Consider the following 8,934-nt stretch of genomic DNA (forward strand, 5'->3'; position numbering starts at 1 on the left):
AGAATGGAAAAAGGTGAGAACAATGGAAGTAAGGGGAGTGGGGGAGGAATGGGATGTATTTAGGGAATCAGTGATGGATTGCGCAAAAGATGCTTGTGGCATGAGAAGAGTGGGAGGTGGGTTGATTAGAAAGGGTAGTGAGTGGTGGGATGAAGAAGTAAGATTATTAGTGAAAGAGAAGAGAGAGGCATTTGGACGATTTTTGCAGGGAAAAAATGCAATTGAGTGGGAGATGAATAAAAGAAAGAGACAGGAGGTCAAGAGAAAGGTGCAAGAGGTGAAAAAAAGGGCAAATGAGAGTTGGGGTGAGAGAGTATCATTAAATTTTAGGGAGAATAAAAAGATGTTCTGGAAGGAGGTAAATAAAGTGCGTAAGACAAGGGAGCAAATGGGAACTTCAGTGAACGGTGCAAATGGGGAGGTGATAACAAGTAGTGGTGATGTGAGAAGGAGATGGAGTGAGTATTTTGAAGGTTTGTTGAATGTGTTTGATGATAGAGTGGCAGGGTGTTTTGGTCGAGGTGGTGTGCAAAGTGAGAGGGTTAGGGAAAATGATTTGGTAAACAGAGAAGAGGTAGTGAAAGCTTTGCGAAAGATGAAAGCCGGCAAGGCAGCAGGTTTGGATGGTACTGCAGTGGAATTTATTAAAAAAGGGGGTGACTGTATTGTTGACTGGTTGGTAAGGTTATTTAATGTATGTATGAATCATGGTGAGGTGCCTGAGGATTGGCGGAATGCGTGCATAGTGCCATTGTACAAAGGCAAAGGGGATAAGAGTGAGTGCTCAAATTACAGAGGTATAAGTTTGTTGAGTATTCCTGGTAAATTATATGGGAGGGTATTGATTGAGAGGGTGAAGGCATGTACAGAGCATCAGATTGGGGAAGAGCAGTGTGGTTTCAGAAGTGGTAGAGGATGTGTGGATCAGGTGTTTGCTTTGAAGAATGTATGTGAGAAATACTTAGAAAAGCAAATGGATTTGTATGTAGCATTTATGGATCTGGAGAAGGCATATGATAGAGTTGATAGAGATGCTCTGTGGAAGGTATTAAGAATAAATGGTGTGGGAGGAAAGTTGTTAGAAGCAGTGAAAAGTTTTTATCGAGGATGTAAGGCATGTGTACGGGTAGGAAGAGAGGAAAGTGATTGGTTCTCAGTGAATGTAGGTTTGCGGCAGGGGTGTGTGATGTCTCCATGGTTGTTTAATTTGTTTATGGATGGGGTTGTTAGGGAGGTAAATGCAAGAGTTTTGGAAAGAGGGGCAAGTATGAAGTCTGTTGGGGATGAGAGAGCTTGGGAAGTGAGTCAGTTGTTGTTCGCTGATGATACAGCGCTGGTGGCTGATTCATGTGAGAAACTGCAGAAGCTGGTGACTGAGTTTGGTAAAGTGTGTGGAAGAAGAAAGTTAAGAGTAAATGTGAATAAGAGCAAGGTCATTAGGTGCAGTACGGTTGAGGGTCAAGTCAATTGGGAGGTGAGTTTGAATGGAGAAAAACTGGAGGAAGTGAAGTGTTTTAGATATCTGGGAGTGGATCTGGCAGCGGATGGAACCATGGAAGCGGAAGTGGATCATAGGGTGGGGGAGGGGGCGAAAATTCTGGGGGCCTTGAAAAATGTGTGGAAGTCGAGAACATTATCTCGGAAAGCAAAAATGGGTATGTTTGAAGGAATAGTGGTTCCAACAATGTTGTATGGTTGCGAGGCGTGGGCTATGGATAGAGTTGTGCGCAGGAGGATGGATGTGCTGGAAATGAGATGTTTGAGGACAATGTGTGGTGTGAGGTGGTTTGATCGAGTGAGTAACGTAAGGGTAAGAGAGATGTGTGGAAATAAAAAGATCGTGGTTGAGAGAGCAGAAGAGGGTGTTTTGAAGTGGTTTGGGCACATGGAGAGAATGAGTGAGGAAAGACTGACCAAGAGGATATATGTGTCGGAGGTGCAGGGAACGAGGAGAAGAGGGAGACCAAATTGGAGGTGGAAAGATGGAGTGAAAAAGATTTTGTGTGATCGGGGCCTGAACATGCAGGAGGGTGAAAGGAGGGCAAGGAATAGAGTGAATTGGAGCGATGTGGTATACCGAGGTTGACGTGCTGTCAGTGGATTAAATCAAGGCATGTGAAGCGTCTGGGGTAAACCATGGAAAGCTGTGTAGGTATGTATATTTGCGTGTGTGGACGTATGTATATACATGTGTATGGGGGGAGGTTGGGCCATTTCTTTCATCTGTTTCCTTGCGCTACCTCGCAAACGCGGGAGACAGCGACATAGTATAATAATAAAAAATATATATATATATATATTATTTTTTTATTTATTATTATTATATTTATTTATTATATATATATATATATATATATATATATATATATATATATATATATATATATATATATATAGTGCCATTGTACAAAGGCAAAGGGGATAAGAGTGAGTGCTCAAATTACAGAAGCTGGTGACGGAGTTTGGTAAAGTGTGTGGAAGAAGAAAGTTAAGAGTAAATGTGAATAAGAGCAAGGTTATTAGGTACAGTAGGGTTGAGGGTCAAGTCAATTGGGAGGTGAGTTTGAATGGAGAAAAACTGGAGGAAGTGAAGTGTTTTAGATATCTGGGAGTGGATCTGGCAGCGGATGGAACCATGGAAGCGGAAGTGGATCATAGGGTGGGGGAGGGGGCGAAAATTTTGGGAGCCTTGAAAAATGTGTGGAAGTCGAGAACATTATCCCGGAAAGCAAAAATGGGTATGTTTGAAGGAATAGTAGTTCCAACAATGTTGTATGGTTGCGAGGCGTGGGCTATGGATAGAGTTGTGCGCAGGAGGATGGATGTGCTGGAAATGAGATGTTTGAGGACAATGTGTGGTGTGAGGTGGTTTGATCGAGTAAGTAACGTAAGGGTAAGAGAGATGTGTGGAAATAAAAAGAGCGTGGTTGAGAGAGCAGAAGAGGGTGTTTTGAAATGGTTTGGGCACATGGAGAGAATGAGTGAGGAAAGATTGACCAAGAGGATATATGTGTCGGAGGTGGAGGGAACGAGGAGAAGAGGGAGACCAAATTGGAGGTGGAAAGATGGAGTGAAAAGGATTTTGTGTGATCGGGGCCTGAACATGCAGGAGGGTGAAAGGAGGGCAAGGAATAGAGGGAATTGGAGCGATGTGGTATACAGGGGTTGACGTGCTGTCAGTGGATTGAATCAAGGCATGTGAAGCGTCCGGGGTAAACCAAGGAAAGCTGTGTAGGTATGTATATTTGCGTGTGTGGACATGTGTATGTACATGTGTATGGGGGGGTTGGGCCATTTCTTTCGTCTGTTTCCTTGCGCTACCTCGCAAACGCGGGAGACAGCGACAATAAAAAAAAAAAAAAAAAAAAAAAGTTTGTTGAGTATTCCTGGTAAATTATATGGGAGGGTATTGATTGAGAGGGTGAAGGCATGTACAGAGCATCAGATTGGGGAAGAGCAGTGTGGTTTCAGAAGTGGTAGAGGATGTGTGGATCAGGTGTTTGCTTTGAAGAATGTATGTGAGGAATACTTAGAAAAGCAAATGGATTTGTATGTAGCATTTATGGATCTGGAGAAGGCATATGATAGAGTTGATAGAGATGCTCTGTGGAAGGTATTAAGAATATATGGTGTGGGAGGAAAGTTGTTAGCAGCAGTGAAAAGTTTTTATCGAGGATGTAAGGCATGTGTACGTGTAGGAAGAGAGGAAAGTGATTGGTTCTCAGTGAATGTAGGTCTGCGGCAGGGGTGTGTGATGTCTCCATGGTTGTTTAATTTGTTTATGGATGGGGTTGTTAGGGAGGTAAATGCAAGAGTTTTGGAAAGAGGGGCAAGTATGAAGTCTGTTGGGGATGAGAGAGCTTGGGAAGTGAGTCAGTTGTTGTTCGCTGATGATACAGCGCTGGTGGCTGATTCATGTGAGAAACTGCAGAAGCTGGTGACTGAGTTTGGTAAAGTGTGTGGAAGAAGAAAGTTAAGAGTAAATGTGAATAAGAGCAAGGTTATTAGGTACAGTAGGGTTGAGGGTCAAGTCAATTGGGAGGTGAGTTTGAATGGAGAAAAACTGGAGGAAGTGAAGTGTTTTAGATATCTGGGAGTGGATCTGGCAGCGGATGGAACCATGGAAGCGGAAGTGGATCATAGGGTGGGGGAGGGGGCGAAAATTCTGGGGGCCTTGAAGAATGTGTGGAAGTCGAGAACATTATCTCAGAAAGCAAAAATGGGTATGTTTGAAGGAATAGTGGTTCCAACAATGTTGTATGGTTGCGAGGCGTGGGCTATGGATAGAGTTGTGCGCAGGAGGATGGATGTGCTGGAAATGGGATGTTTGAGGACAATGTGTGGTGTGAGGTGGTTTGATCGAGTGAGTAACGTAAGGGTAAGAGAGATGTGTGGAAATAAAAAGAGCGTGGTTGAGAGAGCAGAAGAGGGTGTTTTGAAGTGGTTTGGGCACATGGAGAGGATGAGTGAGGAAAGATTGACCTAGAGGATATATGTGTCGGAGGTGGAGAGAACAAGGAGAAGAGGGAGACCAAATTGGAGGTGGAAAGATGGAGTGAAAAAGATTTTGTGTGATCGGGGCCTGAACATGCAGGAGGGTGAAAGGAGGGCAAGGAATAGAGTGAATTGGAGCGATGTGGTATACCGGGGTTGACGTGCTGTCAGTGGATTGAATCAAGGCATGTGAAGCGTCTGGGGTAAGCTATGGAAAGCTGTGTAGGTATGTATATTTGCGTGTGTGGACGTATGTATATACATGTGTATGGGGGGGGTTGGGCCATTTCTTTCGTCTGTTTCCTTGCGCTACCTCGCAAACGCGGGAGACAGCGACAAAGTATAATAAATATAAAAAATGAATATATATATTTATTTTTTTTTTATTATACTTTGTCGCTGTATTTTTTTATTTTGCTTTGTCGCTGTCTCCCGCGTTTGCGAGGTAGCGCAAGGAAACAGACGAAAGAAATGGCCCAACCCACCCCCATACACATGTATATACACACACACGTCCACACACGCAAATATACATACCTATACATCTCAATGTACACATATACATACACACACAGACACATACATATATACCCATGCACACAATCCACACTGTCTGCCTTTATTCATTCCCATCGCCACCTCACCACACATGGAATACCATCCCCCTTCCCCCTCATGTGTGCGGGGTAGCGCTAGGAATAGACAACAAAGGCCCCATTCGTTCACACTCAGTCCCTAGCTGTCATGCAATAATGCCCGAAACCACAGCTCCCTTTCCACATCCAGGCCCCACACAGCTTTCCATGGTTTACCCCAGATGCTTCACACGCCCTGATTCAATCCACTGACAGCACGTCGACCCCGGTATACCACATCGATCCAATTCACTCTATTCCTTGCCCGCCTTTCACCCTCCTGCATGTTCAGGCCCCGATCACTCAAAATCTTTTTCACTCATCTTTCCACCTCCAATTTGGTCTCCCACTTCTCGTTCCCTCCACCTCTGACACACATATCCTCTTGGTCAATCTTTCCTCACTCATTCTCTCCATGTGCCCAAACCATTTCAAAACACCCTCTTCTGCTCTCTCAACCACGCTCATTTTATTTCCACACATCTCTCTTACCCTTACATTACTTACTCGATCAAACCACCTCACAAAACACATTGTCCTCAAACATCTCATTTCCAGCACATCCACCCTCCTGCGCACAACTCTATCCATAGCCCACGCCTCGCAACCATACAACATTGTTGGAACCACTATTCCTTCAAACATACCCATTTTTGCTTTCCGAGATAATGTTCTCGACTTCCACACATTCTTCAAGTCTCCCAGGATTTTCGCTATATTATATATATTTGCTATACTTAGAATAGCAAATGGATTTGTATGTAGCATTTATGGATCTGGAGAAGGCATATGATAGAGTTGATAGAGATGCTCTGTGGAAGGTATTAAGAATATATGGTATGGGAGGCAAGTTGTTACAAGCAGTGAAAAGTTTTTATCGAGGATGTAAGGCATGTGTACGCGTAGGAAGAGAGGAAAGTGATTGGTTCTCAGTGAATGTAGGTTTGCGGCAAGGGTGTGTGATGTCTCCATGGTTGTTTAATTTGTTTATGGATGGGGTTGTTAGGGAGGTGAATGCAAGAGTTTTGGAAAGAGGGGCAAGTATGAAGTCTGTTGTGCATGAGAGAGTTTGGGAAGTGAGTCAGTTGTTGTTTGCTGATGATATAGCGCTGGTGGCTGATTCATGTGAGAAACTGCAGAAGCTGGTGACTGAGTTTGGTAAAGTGTGTGAAAGAAGAAAGTTAAGAGTAAATGTGAATAAGAGCAAGGTTATTAGGTACAGTAGGGTTGAGGGTCAAGTCAATTGGGAGGTAAGTTTGAATGGAGAAAAACTGGAGGAAGTAAAGTGTTTTAGATATCTGGGAGTGGATCTGGCAGCAGATGGAACCATGGAAGCGGAAGTGAATCATAGGGTAGGGGAGGGGGCGAAAATCCTGGGGGCCTTGAAGAATGTGTGGAAGTCGAGAACATTATCCCGGAAAGCAAAAATGGGTATGTTTGAAGGAATAGTGGTTCCAACAATGTTGTATGGTTGCGAGGTGTGGGCTATGGATAGAGTTTTGCGCAGGAGGGTGGATGTGCTGGAAATGAGATGTTTGAGGACAATGTGGGGTGTGAGGTGGTTTGATCGAGTAAGTAATGTAAGGGTAAGAGAGATGTGTGGAAATAAAAAGAGCGTGGTTGAGAGAGCAGAAGAGGGGGTTTTGAAATGGTTTGGGCACATGGAGAGAATGAGTGAGGAAAGATTGACCAAGAGGATATATGTGTCAGAGGTGGAGGGAACGAGGAGAAGTGGGAGACCAAATTGGAGGTGGAAAGATGGAGTGAAAAAGATTTTGAGTGATCAGGGCCTGAACATGCAGGAGGGTGAAAGGTGGGCAAGGAATAGAGTGAATTGGATTGAAGTGGTATACCGGGGTTGACGTGCTGTCAGTGGATTGAATCAGGGCATGTGAAGCATCTGGGGTAAACCATGGAAAGTAGTGTGGGGCCTGGATGTGGAAAGGGAGCTGCGGTTTCGGGCATTATTGCATGACAGCTAGAGACTGAGTGTGAACGAATGGGGCCTTTGTTGTCTTTTCCTAGCGCTACCTCGCACACATGAGGGGGGAGGGGGATGGTATTCTATTTGTGGCGAGGTGGCGATGGGAATGAATAAAGGCAGACAGTGTGAATTGTGTGCATGGGTATATATGTATGTGTCTGTGTGTGTATATATATGTGTACATTGAGATGTATAGTTATGTATTTTTGCGTGTGTGGACGTGTATGTATATACATGTGTATGGGGGTGGGTTGGGCCATTTCTTTCGTCTGTTTCCTTGCGTCACCTCGCAAATGCGGGAGACAGCGACAAAGCAAAATGAAAAAATAATAAAATAATAATTTTTTTTTTGCTTTGTCGCTGTCTCCCGCATTTGCGAGGTAGCGCAAGGAAACAGACGAAAGAAATGACCCAACCCACCCCCATACACATGTATATACATACGTCCACACACGCAAATATACATACCTACACAGCTTTCCATGGTTTACCCCAGACGCTTCACATGCCCTGATTCAATCCACTGACAGCACGTCAACCCCGGTATACCACATCTTTCCAATTCACTCTATTCCTTGCCCTCCTTTCACCCTCCTGCATGTTCAGGCCCCGATCACTCAAAATCTTTTTCACTCCATCTTTCCACCTCCAATTTGGTCTCCCTCTTCTCCTCGTTCCCTCCACCTCCGACACATATATCCTCTTGGTCAATCTTTCCTCACTCATTCTCTCCATGTGCCCAAACTATTTCAAAACACCCTCTTCTGCTCTCTCAACCACGCTCTTTTTATTTCCACACATCTCTCTTACCCTTACGTTACTTACTCGATCAAACCACCTCACACCACACATTGTCCTCAAACATCTCATTTCCAGCACATCCATCCTCCTGCGCACAACTCTATCCATAGCCCATGCCTCGCAACTATACAACATTGTTGGAACCACTATTCCTTCAAACATACCCATTTTTGCTTTCCGAGATAATGTTCTCGACTTCCACACATTCTTCAAGGCTCCCAGGATTTTCGCCCCCTCCTCCACCCTATGATCCACTTCCGCTTCCATGGTTCCATCCGCTGCCACATCCACTCTCAGATATCTAAAACACTTTACTTCCTCCAGTTTTTCTCCATTCAAACTCACCTCCCAATTGACTTGACCCTCAACCCTACTGTACCTAATACCCTTGCTCTTATTCACATTTACTCTTAACTTTCTTCTTCCACACACTTTACCAAACTCAGTCACCAGCTTCTGCAGTTTCTCACATGAATCAGCCACCAGCGCTGTATCATCAGCGAACAACAACTGACTCACTTCCCAAGCTCTCTCATCCCCAACAGACTTCATACTTGCCCCTCTTTCCAAAACTCTTGCATTTACCTCCCTAACATATATATATATATATATATATATGGTAAAGGGTACAGTCTAGTTTAGCCCTGTATTGAAATATTGAAAAGTGGCTACTTATGTCATAAGTACTTTAAGTACTTAACTGCAATTATAAAAATACCTATGAAGCATGATTATGACCTACTGTCTAATGAATGATATTTCATGAGACAAAAAGGATTGCATATGTTGAGGAAAATATGATTAATTAATGCAAAAGCAGGTAATACACTTCTAAATATCAAGACAAATAATAAAAACTTCATTTAATGACACCTACCAGCTGGAATGATGGTTACAACAAACTAACATTTTATTCATCTGCTACTGAAGGATACACGTCTTCTCACTATGTTATTTATCTATCATCATTATGTACCATTTTGGCGGTGTGTTTTCATGAATGTGACTGGTGCATTTAAA

The 8,934-nt window shown here is 43.6% G+C and overlaps 1 protein-coding gene across 3 annotated transcripts in view; it reads right to left on the reverse strand.

Annotated features, from left to right (window-relative positions):
* LOC139753851 (uncharacterized) overlaps positions 1-8,934 on the reverse strand; it is a 153,085-nt gene that overhangs the window by 142,969 nt on the left and 1,182 nt on the right. The window lies entirely within an intron of this gene.

Source organism: Panulirus ornatus, chromosome 15 (assembly GCF_036320965.1).
Source record: "Panulirus ornatus isolate Po-2019 chromosome 15, ASM3632096v1, whole genome shotgun sequence".
NCBI classification, from domain to species: domain Eukaryota; kingdom Metazoa; phylum Arthropoda; class Malacostraca; order Decapoda; family Palinuridae; genus Panulirus; species Panulirus ornatus.